At 38.3% G+C, this 15502-nt stretch overlaps 1 pseudogene; it reads right to left on the reverse strand.

Moving 5' to 3' along the window:
- Positions 1-10681: 10681 nt before the first annotated feature.
- Positions 10682-10835, reverse strand: LOC128100241 (uncharacterized; annotated as a pseudogene).
- Positions 10836-15502: the final 4667 nt, after the last annotated feature.

Here is a 15502-nt window from a genome sequence, read left to right on the forward strand (position 1 = left end):
GAGAATTTCATTTTCTAAGAGTCATAGAAGACTGGATGGTTTAGGTATTTGAGCAGAGGGGGATTTCCAATACAATGCTCTGTTTAACACTAGGCACACTCTGGATCAAATGTGCTAACTACTAACTGACCCTTCTCAGAAGATCCACATCCATGGAGGAAGCACACCCACTCTCTAAAGCTTACTCCTCATGGTATGATCTGTGTGTTTAGTTCTCCTCCTCCTCCTCCTCCTCCTCCTCCTCCTCCTACTACTACTACTACTACTACTACTCCTTCTCCTATTTTTTTCCTCCTTCTCCTGGTACTAATATTCACAGAATTTTTTGGTTTTGTCAATGGAAGCTAAGTATGTCAAGAGTAATCATTGAGACACCAGTGTGTGCACTGGAAAACTAGTAAGGTTGATAGTGGTTTTGTTCATCCTTTCCTTGGGATTCTGAGCCTCAGCAGCAACCAGCCTGGAGGAGCTGCCTAGTTAGTTTTCTTTCATTTATACAGATGTAGATGCAGGCGATTATTGAACTTGCATTCACAGCACTGCCTCCAGCCAAGGTTTTCTTTTATTTGTCAATCAATCCAGAGCTACTAGTAGTTAGTCCAGTAGGGTAGTAAATATTTGCTTTCTCTTTTGGCTTGGGGCATGCAACTTGTGTCAGTAAGTGTAAAACATAGGCATCTTCTAAAAGAACAGTACTGCTCTGAGATACAGTAGTTCAGATATCATTACAATCTTTTTTCCCCCTGCTTTTATTTTTAGTCGTAAGAGTAAAGGAGCAGAGCAAAGTTCACAGTTACTAAGATGATGGCAAACATTTTATTTTTTCCTCTATGTAGAGTCAAGACATCTGGAAGGATGTTTAGAGACTTTCGTAGATGCCAAGAGCACTCATGGATACCAGAGATGCTTGCTTTTATCTGATAAAAAGAATGTACAAAAGATAGAAGAAAAGTATTGATTGGATAAATTGGACTTACTTTTAAGTGAGCCTGGTCTTCAATGTGGAAGATGGCTTAGAGAAAAGTCATTAGAGCTATCCTTCTAAATAGTGCTTCGAGAAGTGTGTGTGTGTGTGTGTGTGTGTGTGTGTGTGTGTGTGTGTGTGGTGTAGAGGTGGAGAGAGAGAGAGAGAGAATGAGAACATACTGTCCCTTGAAAAGTTTGTTTCAATGTACTTTAAGTAAATAATAATTAAATCTCAAAATTGGTTAAAACATGCAAACCATTTAAAAAGTATGACTTATGTTTCAAACCCGTAATATTTATGCACCTTGAGGTCTATCTGCATTTCATCCTCTTGCATTTTTAAGAGAAAAATAACATAAGAAGAAGAGATTCAGTAATAGGGATTTTTATTAGATACAGAAGAATATGAAATCAACAATAAACACTGGGTAATGAAAGTTAATAGGAAGCATACTTACTATTTATACAATATTGAAGTACATATTATTGAATCAACAAACATCAGTATTAACTGATTCCTTTAAAAATGCTGTTTTGGGATGGAATGAATATTTCAAAATTGTGGAAAGAGTTTGAAACTGAATAAATAATGCGGAGATGTTTGGAATCTGGAAATAACAGAAAGTTATTACTGCCCTAAATACAAATAATCAAGGGCAGCAACCAATACTTCCAGAATACAGAAACAGCTGTGTTCACAGAGAGTAGGTTCCAACAGGGGGAGAGACAGAGGGACTTGTCCTGCTTGTACCAGAATACCCCAGTGATCTAAAGTTAGAATGGAAAGGAAGTCATCCAAATATCTCATGTTCTTGTTGAAGACTTTAAGTAATTAACTATAATTTTAAAGACAGAAGGTCTAGTGAAGTGGAGGTTATAGGTTCTCCTCAATGTTCTTTTAACTCAGTAGCCCTGGGTAGTTAGTTGGCTAGGTTTCCAGTACCAGACATGATTTCCCTCTTGTTCCACAGGTCTTAAGTCCAATTAGAGAGCTGTTGGTTACCACCAAGGTCTCCATGCCACCACAGCACCCTTAGAGTTATTGTGATATGGTGGTCATTAGTATGAGCTTAACAAGGACAACAATAGACATGCTAAGGTGGACAGGGGGAAAGCCACAGACCATGACCATACACAAAGAACTGCAGCTAACTAAGGAAAGCTGAGAGCAGGAGAGATAGTGTTCTCTAGGGAAGAGCACACCCATTGGTTATTCAATACCAAATGGTCAGTGTAAATACACATGAAAGCAACATTATACAGACTGATCAGGTTGTATTTAGGTTTTTATGAAGACACATATATACGTATATGTATACCTATGTGTATGTATATAACAGCAATTAATGAAAGAGGTCATGGATTTGAAAGAGATCAGAGAGGGGTATATAGAAAGGTTTGAGGGGAAGAGGAAATGATATAATTATATTATAAGCTTAAAAATAAAGGAAATAATGAAAATAAGGAGGAAGATATTTTATGTAATAAGTGCTAGAGATTAATCTATCTGTGCACAAAATAGAACTGAGAAAATAGAAAAAAATAATCATGAGAATGAGAAAATTAAAGGGGATGAGCAAACAGAGAATACTCAGCACATAAACACACATGTGTTTTATTTATTTGGTGTTCTGGTATTTCTCAAGTTATGGAGCAGACCAGAGTAAAATTTGCTGAAATTCACCCAGCTAGTGAAAAGCTAGACCACAATCTTAAATTTATGCTTTTTACTCAATGTTCAATCCTAATCACTATGTAATATTTTCATTCTGATAATGATAGCTTCATTCACTTAAAACTATCCAAAACAAAAAGCCAAAGAAAATACATAGAATAAAATTAGGATTTATTGATAGTCATTCAAAAGCAAAAATATAAAGTCAAAACCCAGGTAACAGAGGTAGAATAGGAAAACCAGTCAATTCTGCTTACTCTTTCCCCTTCTTGCATACGTCATATCTTGCCTTCCCAGCAAAAGCTCAGAATTCCTATCACATCTACACCAAATTATTTTTTGCATGCTCAGGGCCTCAGGCATGAATGTTTCTGCAAATTGAATGGACAGAGCCTTGCAATGCTCCAAAGGTTCACAAGCCAGCACACATTTACAGCACAGCTTAGCCCCTAGCCTGGGCTGTCAGTGTGGGGTGTGTAAGCATGGGAGACAAAAATGAACATAGATTCTGATTTCATACTTCTATGTTACATGGAAACTGAGAGAGAAATGGCTTCAATATTTTATTACATATATTAATTCCATATTCCATTCTGACTGGCAATATCATATAAGTGCACTGTGATTAATCAGGGCAAATGAAACTTTCTCAAATTGAGAAGTAAACATATTATGCCACTTATACCACTACACATCTTTGTGCATTCTATGTGGAGATATTTTCAATAAAGTGTAGAAATTTTCAAACCCACCCCTACAAAATGAAAGAGATGATCATCCTAGTTCATAGCACACTGTCACATTGTGGCACTCCTTCATCCAAAGTTGATTCATATTGTTTAGGTCTTCTTTTCCACATCCACTGTTAGGTTAGAGTAGTTTAAGGACATAGAAAGCCAAATGACAACACTAATTGGTGCACGAGGTGTTTTATTTGGGATCAGGGGGAAACAGAGGTGGTGGTGGGGAAGCATCCAAATGGCAGCTCTTGTGAAATGTGCTGTTTAGCATCAGGACCCATAACAAAAAGGGAAATGCATCTTCAAATAAAGGAGAGCAAGATAGAAGTTACAAACAAGTCATGTAGCTGGAAGTTTTCCTGTGTCCTGCCCGGCTGGTGGTCAGGACAAGTCTCTCACCCACAGTCCCACAGCCTTTTATAAAATAATCACACAGGGGCTTAATATTATTTATTTATTTATTTATTTATTGGTTTTTCGAGACATGGTTTCTCTGTGTAGCTTTGCGCCCACAGTCCCGCAGCCTTTTATAAAATAATCACACAAAGGCTTAATATTATTTATTTATTTATTGGTTTTTCGAGACAGGGTTTCTCTGTGTAGCTTTGGAGCCTTTCCTGGAACTCACTTGGTAGTCCAGGCTGGCCTCGAACTCACAGAGATCCACCTGGCGCTGCCTCCCGAGTGCTGGGATTAAAGGTGTGCACCACCACTGCCCGGGTTAATATTATTTATAACTGCTTGGCCATTAGCTCAGGCTTATTACTGACTAGCTCTTATACTTAATTTAACCCATAATTCTTATTTATGTTTAGCCATGTGGCTTGGTACCTTTTCTCAGTTCTGCCTTGTCATCTTGCTTCCTCTGTGTCTTGCTGGCGAATCCTGACTCAGCCTTCCTCTTCCCAGAATTCTCCTTGTCTGCTCATCCTGCCTATACTATACTTCCTGCCTGGCTACTGGCCAATCAGCATTTTATTTATCAACCAATCAGAGCAACACACATTCACAGTATACAGAACGATATCTCACAGCAAAGTCACTAATATTTAACAAGAGGAAATATCACAATTATAATTTTTAAAAAAGGAAACAAAAAATGAGTATAAGAAATATGATATGGGGGCTGGAGAGATGGCTCTGTCGGTAAAATGCTTGATATGAAAATGTGAGGACAGAATTCAATACCCAGAATGTGCGTAAAGGCTGGGTACAGCAGTATAGCCTACGTGCCTATAACCCACAATGTTGTGGGTGGAGACAGGCAGATCTTCGGACTTCTACTCAGGAAGTGTGGCCAAAACAGTGAGTTTCAGGTCAGAGATCCCATCTAGAAAAAAAAAAAAGTTGGAGAAGGAACTGAGGAAAAGACATTTCAAAATCAGCCTCTTTCTTCTAGCATGACAGCACAGGCTAGGATCTCTGCATAAATATGTGCATGCACATGTATATAGCACACACATGTAGCACACACACACATATACACATTCACACACACACAGTATGTCACATGTAAAGAGGAGAAGAAGACAACAATGGTCAGAAATGGGAAGCAACATATTCCACTCAGAAGGACTGAGAACCAAGCTTAGGTGTAGGGGTGGTGGACTCCTGCGAGGAGTCTAGTCAGAACTGTTTTGGTTAAACATAGGTGAATAAATGTGGAAAGAACATGGAGGTTCCCAAGCCAAAAATAAGAAAGTAGAAAAGAAAAACTGGACTATGACTAAGACAAAGCAAAGATTTTCATATTCCATCCCATGAAAATTAGCTTAATTTTGAAATAGGACATTCAGATTTTTCAAAATGTATGAATAGGTGGCACTTCATCTCCAAGTCCCCACTCGTTTAAGATGCCATAGGTATCTACATGAAAAGATACCAGGGTGGCTCTGCAATGTTGCTCTTTAAAAACATTTGTTTCAATGCACACTGGAAATGCACTTTCATATCAGTTCCTTTCTGTTTCAGGGTTTCCACATTTTAAGGTGGATTTCCAGACCCATCAAATTTGTATGCAAACAAACATATTTTATTTAATTTCATTGTTTTGTAGAGGCCCCTCATGTGTATGTACTTATAATTTACTTATTCACAGATGTTCATGCTTTGTACACTATGCCCCAGACTCTTACACATTAGAATAAGGTTGGCACCCACAATGCTGCCTCTGGAGTCCTGCAGAGGTTTCTAGTTTTAGCTGGGAGAGGACAAGAGGTTTGGAGGGTCCTGTTCTCATCCTTCAAGATGACAACAACTAAGTCAATTGCAGTTCTAAAGCTAGTTTTCACTCATATGCAGGACAAAATGAACACAAAATCGAGAGAAAGGAGCTCCCACGTGAAATCATTACCCCAGGATTAATTTATCTGGAGTACACGTTGTCTGTGTCCATTCAGGCCAGGGGAACCTTTAGTTCTACTTCTAAAGCTGCTGAACACTGGGGCATTATAAATCCCAGGAAACTCCCCTTCTCTCCTTCCACAACACACAGCCCCTAATATGCAGTGAATGGGGACAGTTTTAATGAAGTCCAGGGAAGCCTGGAAGCTGGTTCACTTGATGTGGCTTGTCAAAGAGCAGATTCAAGGCCAAGGAAAGGCTCACAGCCTAAGCAGGAACAGACATTGAGAAACTGTCATTTGGCTGACTAGGCCATTCCTCAAGCTTAAGATAATATCTAAACTATGAAGATTATGGTGAGCCAAGACTAATTATAGCACAAATGGAGTTCTTTAGTTCAACACAATTTCTGACTAGATTAACAAAAATTCCATGTTTATATCCTAACATAAGGAAGTAGTTATTAGTGTCTTAGATTAAAAGTATATACTTCCAGTATATACTGTTTCATTCAACATATTAGGACTTCAGCAAAAATCTGGAGACATAAAGAACATTGATAAAATGCAGCTAGGTGATACAAAGCAATCATCTAAACAGGAATATAATGACTCTTGGAGAATTTTAAATAATCTTGATGAATATGTTCAAGGTTCTAAGGCAAAAGTAAGAGAGCATGCAGGTCCATGTGCAAAGTTTAAACAGAGAAGGTCCTGTAAGCCGTGTAGAGAGGCCATCCTTAGAGTAGATATCTACCTATTCAGATTCAAGCTGTTCTAGCCATTGGATCCTAAGTACCAGACGTGGTTATAAAGGGGTCATCCTTGATATCCAGTCTCATTGAGCCTCCAGATAGCCTCAAGTTCAGCTTCCTTTGGCAACACCCTAAATAATAACAACTTAGCCGAACCCATTCCATCCAGAGCATTCTGAGAATTGTTTGAAGCCACTCAATATTGATTTTGTTTATTAACAAGAATAGACAGCCAACATTAGCAATGCAATAGAAAAATAGATTAAGTAGGATTTAAATATACCTACATATATTTGGTAATTTGATTTTCAACACCAAATTGTAAAAGAGATATTTGCCAGTATGCATTACTTACTAGAATGCCCATATAAATCTTTATTCTTTCCTTCATTCACAGAAATAAATGTTTTGTGGGCTGCTAATTAGGACTTAGAAGTAAAATACAACTAGTATATACATGTATTGAAATAAACTTTATTCATTGTACTGATAGAAATATAACACTTGGAAGTAACAGGGACATAGCTCCATTATCTTACAGCAGGAAAGTTGTATTAGAGAGGACACAGTACCAATTCTGAAGAATATTATGATAAATTGGATTATAACAAAAATTTAATCTGTTCAAAATATGAAAAGAAAAGCCAGAATGTGGGAGGGGATAGTTGTAGCACTTAAATGCAACTAGTGTCATTTATACAGTCCAAATAGGAGCTACAAATAATGTATAAGGAAATATTTAGTGGGAAAAGAACATGAATGTCCTAGACCAACTGATACTGGTAAAATTTTCACCTTAATGAACAGACTTAGGGGATGTTCATGACACTAAATATGCAAAGGACAGAGTGGAAGCTGGTCCATGCCTAGGAGGTGGAATGGCATCTCACCCGGGCACAAGAAAGGTGTCTCTTCCATGTGTGGCAAGCATGAGGGCAAGGCCACCCATACCTCTTCCAGTGTATTTACTTTTAGCAAAGGCACAGAACACTTCAGTTTAAAAATTCTAGTGGTTCAAAATTCAGTCTGCTTAATAAATACTCAATTTATTATGCATTCATTTCTTTCTATATTGTTAACAAATGACTTGGGAGTAAATACTTAGTAGTACTTTGATAATCAATTTCAGAGATAATTACTCTTGATACTCCCAGAGATTGCCATCGTTTTCCCAGTTTTCATTTGAAAAGTAAATTTATTGATGTAGCTTTTTAATATATATAATACTTACCATATATTTAACATTAAATATGATATTTGAAGATGAAATTACATTTTGGGGGTATTTTGCTCATTTAAATTAAAACAGGCCACTGAAAAACATCAAAAATAAAATATTTGTAAACATTATTTCACAAAGTTTTACTCTAAGTTCTTAGAATGCTGTGAAAACATAGAAAAAAATTTCAAATCTATGTTATGGATTACTATCTTCATTTAAATGCTTGATTAGGAAATTTAGAAGCTACTCAAAGCTCATGGATAGGCACATGAATCACAGAAAATGAACAAGTTGCAGTCATTGAGCTTTATGGAGATCTGTGGTATTATCCAGGACATGCATGTTTTAAAAATCATGAAATTCTGTCAGGTACTGATAATTTTTTGGTTGTGAGCCTAGCCTTTAACGGCTGAGCCATCTCTCCATCCCAAGTACTGATAATTTTTAATGGTTTTCCACTTTAAATTTTTAAAATTTTATTTGTGGGGGGTGTGTGTGTGTGTGTGTGTGTGTGTGTGTGTGTGTGTGTGTGTGTGTGTGTGTGTGATGTGCTTATGCAAATGTGGGCATGCATACTGCTGTGTACAAATGCAGGTCAGAGGGCAACCTTCTCTGGTTGGTTCTTTCCCCCGATCACAGGGTCCAGGGATGAACTCTGGTCCCCAGCCCTTGTACAGCAGTGGTTTTACCCTCTAAATTATTTCAGCAGCCCTGGCTTCCCTCTGGCAATCCAATCTCCACTGCTCTAAACTGAATTTAGAGCAGAGGATAGAAACTTTCTTTGTTCTATATTTTTTTTCAGTTAAAAATCATTTTGATACTGTCAACAAATTCTCTCTTGGTGGATTCTGTTCTTTCTTCAGGAAGGTTTGAGATTGTTTCTATTATCAAGACCCTCTACTACTTTTCAAAGTTGATTTCATGCTCTCTTCCATAGAAATTAAACAGTGTCACTGTGAAAAATGTGACAAATGAGCCTGGATTCACCTCTAGTGGGGAATATTGAAAAAGAAGCCAGGAAGGAGCAAAGAAAAAAAAAAAAGCCTGCTTGTTTTGTGACTTCTGAGTCAGTCTGGGATATTTTAAATTAAAGCTTGCTAGGTGTTTTGATCATATTGATATATGATCCAGATATATCCACTGGAGTGGATAACTCTGACTGAACTTTAGGAAAATAGTATTAACCATTTTTGTTGTCTACTGCTCTCCAGCCTGTCTTTGGAGGTAACGCACAGGTAAAAAATTTCAGTTTTCACTTGTGTGTGCTCTTAGGTTAATCTTGATGGGACTGAAGCACAGTAAATGTATTCACATTCTCAATTCTTTATTCTTTTTAATTTTTAATATTTGTGTGTGTGTGCTTGCGTGCATATATGTGTCAAGGTGCCTGCGTCCTTGTGTAAGCAGATAACTGAGAAGGATGTCAGGTATCCTATCCTATCACTCTGGAATTCCCTTGAGACACAGCTTCACACTGAACCTGAAGGCTAGGCTGCCAGTCAGCAAGCCCCACTCATCCCTGTGACTCCACTCACGACAACATTGGGTTACAGGTACATACAAACACCCCTGGACTTTTATGTGTATGGGGGGATTGGAACTTAGGTCCTCATGGTTGTACAGCAAGTGCTCTTATCCACTGAGCCATCTCCTAGACCCCTTCCCACTTCTTGTAAAGTGGTTATGATAGAGTATAATTCATGTAAACAACCTACCACTGTATATCCCAGAAGTCACTGGTTTTTAGGTTATTTACACAGTTAAGCAACTATTTTCACTTCAATCTAATTTAAGCACATTTTATCAGTACGAAAAGAAATCTTGTCTACATAGTGAGTCACGTCCCATCTGTCATCACTTCACAGTCACCGGCTTTTGGTACATATGAACTTTTTCTCTGTCATTTTCTTACTGCCATTAGACTTGGACTTCCCTGAAGTCTGTCCATCTAAGTCATCACTTGACATTGGGGTAAGTTCAATTACCTTGATGTCCTTCTTGATCTGTGCTAAACCATGTCACCACTGTGCCACTAGAGAAGGGTAAGGACAGTGGTCCATCTGCCTCTGAGTGGTGTCTCTGCTTCATAAATGGGGTATTAGGTTAGGTGACAGCTTAGGTTCTTATTTGTCCATGGAATCTCTTCCCTGTGTATAAACTTAGACAAGAAATAAACAGTCTGTAATCTTTGAGTTGCATTCCATTCTGAGAACTTTCATAAAATCTTTTACAGTCCATTTTTTGCCTAGCATATTTATGATGTATGCACTACCCACCTACTGGTCTCTTAGTATTTATCTTATCCTATGGACTGTTGTAACCTCTTATTTTAGTTAATAATGGCCTCAAAGCTTAAGACTGATATCAAAAGGCATCATGGCATAAAACATATTATAACAAGTTGATTTGGGTACTATGTGGCAAGGCTGTAAGATATATCAGCGAAAAAAAACATGGTACATGAAGGGTATAGTACTACTAGCCATCCACTTGTGGTTTAGTTGCTACCTCTCTAGGGCTTTTACTATGATTCTTTATTTAATTCTAGACCATACTATGCATAAGATTATGATCCTTGTTTTACACAAAGAAATATAGGTATAAGAGACTAAATTGCCTCAGGATTAAACCAGATTTATCTGTCTTCAGAGTAGATGATAAGTTTAATCTATTGCCTAAAAATATGGTTTTATTATAAGTGAATGAATGTTCTCTTTTTACTTCTGACATTACTTCAAATGTAAGCTATTCTCAGTGACTGTGAGATACACTGTAGGGAACAGAGGCACACCTTTGTTCTCCCTCTCTTTGTTTCTCTGAATACCGGTGCCATCCCACCACATTGTCTTTCTGATGATCAGTTCCTATTTTATAACTTACAGACATGGTATTTTTAATACCTAATACATTCCAACAAGTTGCTGTACAACACTTCAAAATGGCATAACTTTATATTCTTTTTTTTTTCCTTTTTTTTATAGCAGGGGAGAGCGCGAATGCAGTCCCCCACTACCACAAATTATTTCCCGCATTTGGGGAAATCGCAGGGGTCAGCACATCCGGAGTGCAATGGATAAGCCTTGCCCTGGGAAAACCACCTTCGTGATCATGGTATCTCCCCTGCCAGGTAAGTATATAACTTTATATTCTTACATGAGCTTATTCAACTTTTTTTAATGTTTTTTTGTTTTTACATCCCAACCAAAGTTTCCCCTCCCTCCTCCCAGTTTTTCTCCCCCACCAACACCATCCACTCCTCCTCCTCAGTTTCTCTTCAGATATGTGAGAGCCTCCCATGGATATCAGCCATCCATGGCATATCAAGTTGCAGTGAGACTAAGCACCTCCTCTGCTATTAAGGCTTGATGAGGAAATCTGGTAGGAGGAATAAGTCCCAAGAGCAGGCAACAGAGTCAGAGACAGCACCTGATGTCATTGTTAGGAGTCTCACAAAAAGACCAAGTTACATAATTATAAGATATATGCAGAGGGCCTGGGTCAGTCCCATGCAGGCTCCCTGGTTGTTGGTTCAGTCTCTGAGTCCCTATGAGCCCAGGTTTGTTGGTTCTGTGGTTTCTCTTGTAGTACCCCTGACACCACTGGCTCCTAAAGTCCTTCCTTCCCTTCTTCAGCAGGATTCTCTGAGCTCTGCCTAATATTTGGATGTGGGTCTTGTCCTGCCTACAAGATGGGCTAGGGTAAAGATGGTGAAGAAATTGTGGGAGCAACCAACTGATGACTGACCCAGCTGAAGGCCCATACCCTGAGAGGGATCTCACCCCTGAGGGCTGGGACCCAGATGCAGGATAGCTCACAGACCTAGGATAGAACCAAACATGACTGGCAAAATAAACAAACAAACAAACAAACAAGTAAATAAATAAAACCAATGAAATAATTACTATTGATATTCTACTATACTCATAGATTGGTGCCTAGCCCAATTGCTATCAGAGAGGCTTCACTCAGCAACTGATGGAAATAGACGCAGACACCCACACCTTAGTCAATTTCTTAACACCAACAATTTAGAGACTGACTCAATCCAATTTAGTAGAAGACATCTTTAACTATAGTTTACACAAAGGACTGTTTTATGGATTACTTACCAAAAGCTTGGGATTACTGTAACCGTTGTTCAAGTGACAGAATCAATGCTCGTCTAATTTTAGTATAAACACAAGGCTGACCAGACACGTTAGTGTTCATAAAGCATTACAATGACCATCTGAAATAGTTCACGTGTAATCTTGGTCCTTGTGGTGAAAGCCCATTAGGTTTTGAAGGTCTGAGTGAAGGTGCTGTAAGTTATGTGCCACACATGTTTTCTTTGTCAACAGCAAAGCATAGTTCCCTGGGATGCTTTCTTAGAACTCAGCTGATTCTTAAGCAGTTTTAGAAGGTAGAAAGAAAAAGATGTGTTTAGAAATATAGTGACACCTATTCTGTTATGCTCATAGATTAGTGCCTTGTCCAGTCATCATCATAAAGGTTTCCTTAGGCAGCAGATGCAGAGACCCACAGCCAGACATTACATATAGAGAGTCTGCATTGTGTCCCTCCCCTTGGATCTCAGAGAACCCTGTAGAAGAGGAGGAGGACAAATTGTAGGAGTCAGAGGGAATGGAGGACATCTGGAGAACATGGCCCACTGAATCAACTAATTGGGGTACATACAGATTCACGGAGACTGAAGTGGCAAGCATGAGTCCTGTATGGGTCTCCAACATGCCCTCTGTGTTTATGTTGTGGCTCTTGACTTGAGATTTTGGTGGGACTCCTCATTGTGAGAGCAAGTGTGTCTCTGACTCATTGCCTGCCCTTTGGATTATTTTCTCCTGTTGGGTTGCCTTCTCCAGCTTCGGTGTGAGTGTTTTTGCCTTGTCTTATTGCATTTCATGTTGTTATGTTTGATTTTTGTTTCGTGGGTCCCTGCTGTTTTCTGATGGGAGGAATGGGCATATATCTTGGGGAGAGGGGAGGTAGAGGCTGAGAGCTGGGAGGAACAGAAGGAGTGGAAACTGTAGTCAGGATGTATTGTGTGAGAGAAGAATATATTTTCAATTAAAAAAAAAGAAAGAAAATAAAAAGAAATATAGTGACACATTCATAGGTTTGTTCAAAAGAAAATCTAAGCAAACATTTTGTTCTTATGGCAACATACAACATTAACTATCTTCTTGTTTTATGTTCTCAAAAGCAATTTCACTTTTATTCTAGAAGCTTAGTGTCTCTCAGTGACAGTCATAAATGGTATGGAGTAAATTCAAGAAATATTATTCAAAGGCATTGTGACCCATATCCCATAATCCCTAGCAAGACTCTCTCTAAAAAGTAATTTGAAAATCATCATCATTAGTATTATTATTATGTTTATGTAGCAGAGTGGTGTGAATGTGGACCATAAAGGGCAACTTCTAGAAATTGATTCCTTCTTTCCACTGTTGGTTCTGTGGATTGAAATGAAGTCATCATCAGGCTTATGTGGAAAGTCCTCTACCCTTGGAGCTGGACCCATCTTACCAGCTCCCATCAACTAAGTAACTAACTAACTAAGTAAATGAACAAATGGCTAGGATGTAACTCAGGTAGAGTTTACTGAAAAAATGCAAAGCCAAATGTTCGGCTCCTAGCACTACAAAAGAAAAAGAAAGAAACCACTTAGAAACATAATTATTTCCTTTAGTGGTTCTCAGCAGCCCTAGTGGCAGGCCAGCAGGCAGGACTCCTGGAGGCAGGCCTGACTACCACTATCCTCCAGCGGACCCTGTAGCCTACAAGTCTTACACCACCCTGCAAACCCACTCATCTTCCAAGATCACAGCTCTTCCCAGAGACACAGACACCACCAGCTCTGATTGGACCAAGAGCTCCCATTGGACCAAGAGTGCTGATTGGATCAAAACAGGCTTCCTCAGATTCAGACACCAATTGGAAGAAGACATGGGTAGACACCAGTACAAAACTATATTCAACAACATAAAGAGCAATGTGGCACCACCAGAACATCAGGAAGACCAGAACATCTGACATCCCAATGCAGAAGAAATTGAACTTAAAAAATCACTTTAAGAAGATGATAGAGGCCTTTAAAGAAGAAATGAAAAATTCCCTTAAAGAAATTGAGGAAAAGACAAACAAAAAAATTGGAGGAAATCAATAAATCTCTTAAAACCAAGAACAAAACAATCCAACAGGTGAAATTCAAGACTTGAAAACTGAAATAGAGGCAATAGAGAAGACACAAACTGAGGGAATGTTGGAAATGGAAAATCTGAGTAAATGAACAGGAACTACAGATACAAGCATAACCAACAGAATGCAAGAGATGGAAGAGAGAATCTCTGGCATTAAAGATATGATAGAGGAGATAGATTCATCAGTCAAAGAAAACATTAAAGCCAACAAGAACATAACAAAAATGTCCATGAAATTTGGGACACCATGAAAAGACCAAACCTAAGAATAATAGGGATAGAAGAAGGAGAAGAATTCCAGCTCAAAGGCACAGAGAATATATTCAACAAAATCATAGAAGAAAACTTTCCCAATAAAGAAAGAAAAGCTTATGAAGATACAAGAAGCCTACAGAACATCAAATAGACTGGACACCCCCCAAAAAAGTCCCCTTGTCACATAATAATAATACAGAACTAAACATACAGAATAAAGAAAAAAATATTAAGAGCTGGAAAGGAAAAAGGTCAAGTTATATATAAAGGCAAACCCATCAGAATAATACCTGACTTTTCATTGGAGACTCTGAAAGCCAGAAGGTCCTGGACAGACATTATGCAGACACTAAGAGACCATGGATGCCAACCTAGACTATTATATCCAGCAAAACTCTCAATTGCCATAGCAGAGTAAATAAATTATTCCATGATAAAATCAGATTTAAACAATATCCATTCACAAATCCAGCCCTACAGAAAGCACTTGAAGGAAAATTCCAACCTAAGGAAGTTAGATACACCCATGAAAACACAGGCAATAGATAATCCCACACCAGAAAATACCAAAGAAGGGAAACAGAACACTAACACCAAAAAATAACAGGAACTAATGATCACTGGTCATTAATATCCCTTAATATCAATGGACTCAATTCACCTATAAAAAGACACAAGCTAACAGAATGGATATGAAAACAGGATCCATCCTTCTGCTGCATACAAGAAACACACTTCAACTTCAAAGACAGATACTACCTCAGAGTAAAGGGCTAGGAAAAGATTTTCCAATCAAATGGACTCAAGAAGCAAGCTGGTGTAGTTATCCTAATATCTAACAAAATAGACTTCAAACTAAAATCAATCAAAAGAGATCAAGAAGGACATTACATATTTATCACAGGAAAAAACCCATCAAGCTGAAGTCTCAATTCCAAATATTTATGCCCCAAATACAAGGGCACCCACATTTGTAAAAGAAACATTACTAAAGCTTAAATCGCACATCAAACCCCACACACTACTAGTGGGAGACTTCAATACCCCACTCTCACCAATGGACAGGTCTGCCAGACAGAAACTTAACAGAGAAATAAGGGAATTAATAGACATTATGACTCAAATGGACTTAATATGTATCTACAGAATATTTCACCCTAACACAAAAGAGTATACCTCCTTCTCAGCACCCCATGGAACCTTCTCTAAAATCAACCACATACTTGGTCACAAAGCAAATCTCAACAGATACAAAAAAACTGGAATAACCTCCTGTATCTTATCAGACCACCATGGATTAAAGTTATAATTCAACAACAAAAATTACAGAAAGCCTACAATCTCATGGAA

The sequence above is a fragment of the Peromyscus californicus genome, unplaced genomic scaffold (genome assembly GCF_007827085.1).
Source record: "Peromyscus californicus insignis strain IS unplaced genomic scaffold, ASM782708v3 Scaffold_6__1_contigs__length_162567912, whole genome shotgun sequence".
Lineage (NCBI taxonomy): Eukaryota > Metazoa > Chordata > Mammalia > Rodentia > Cricetidae > Peromyscus > Peromyscus californicus.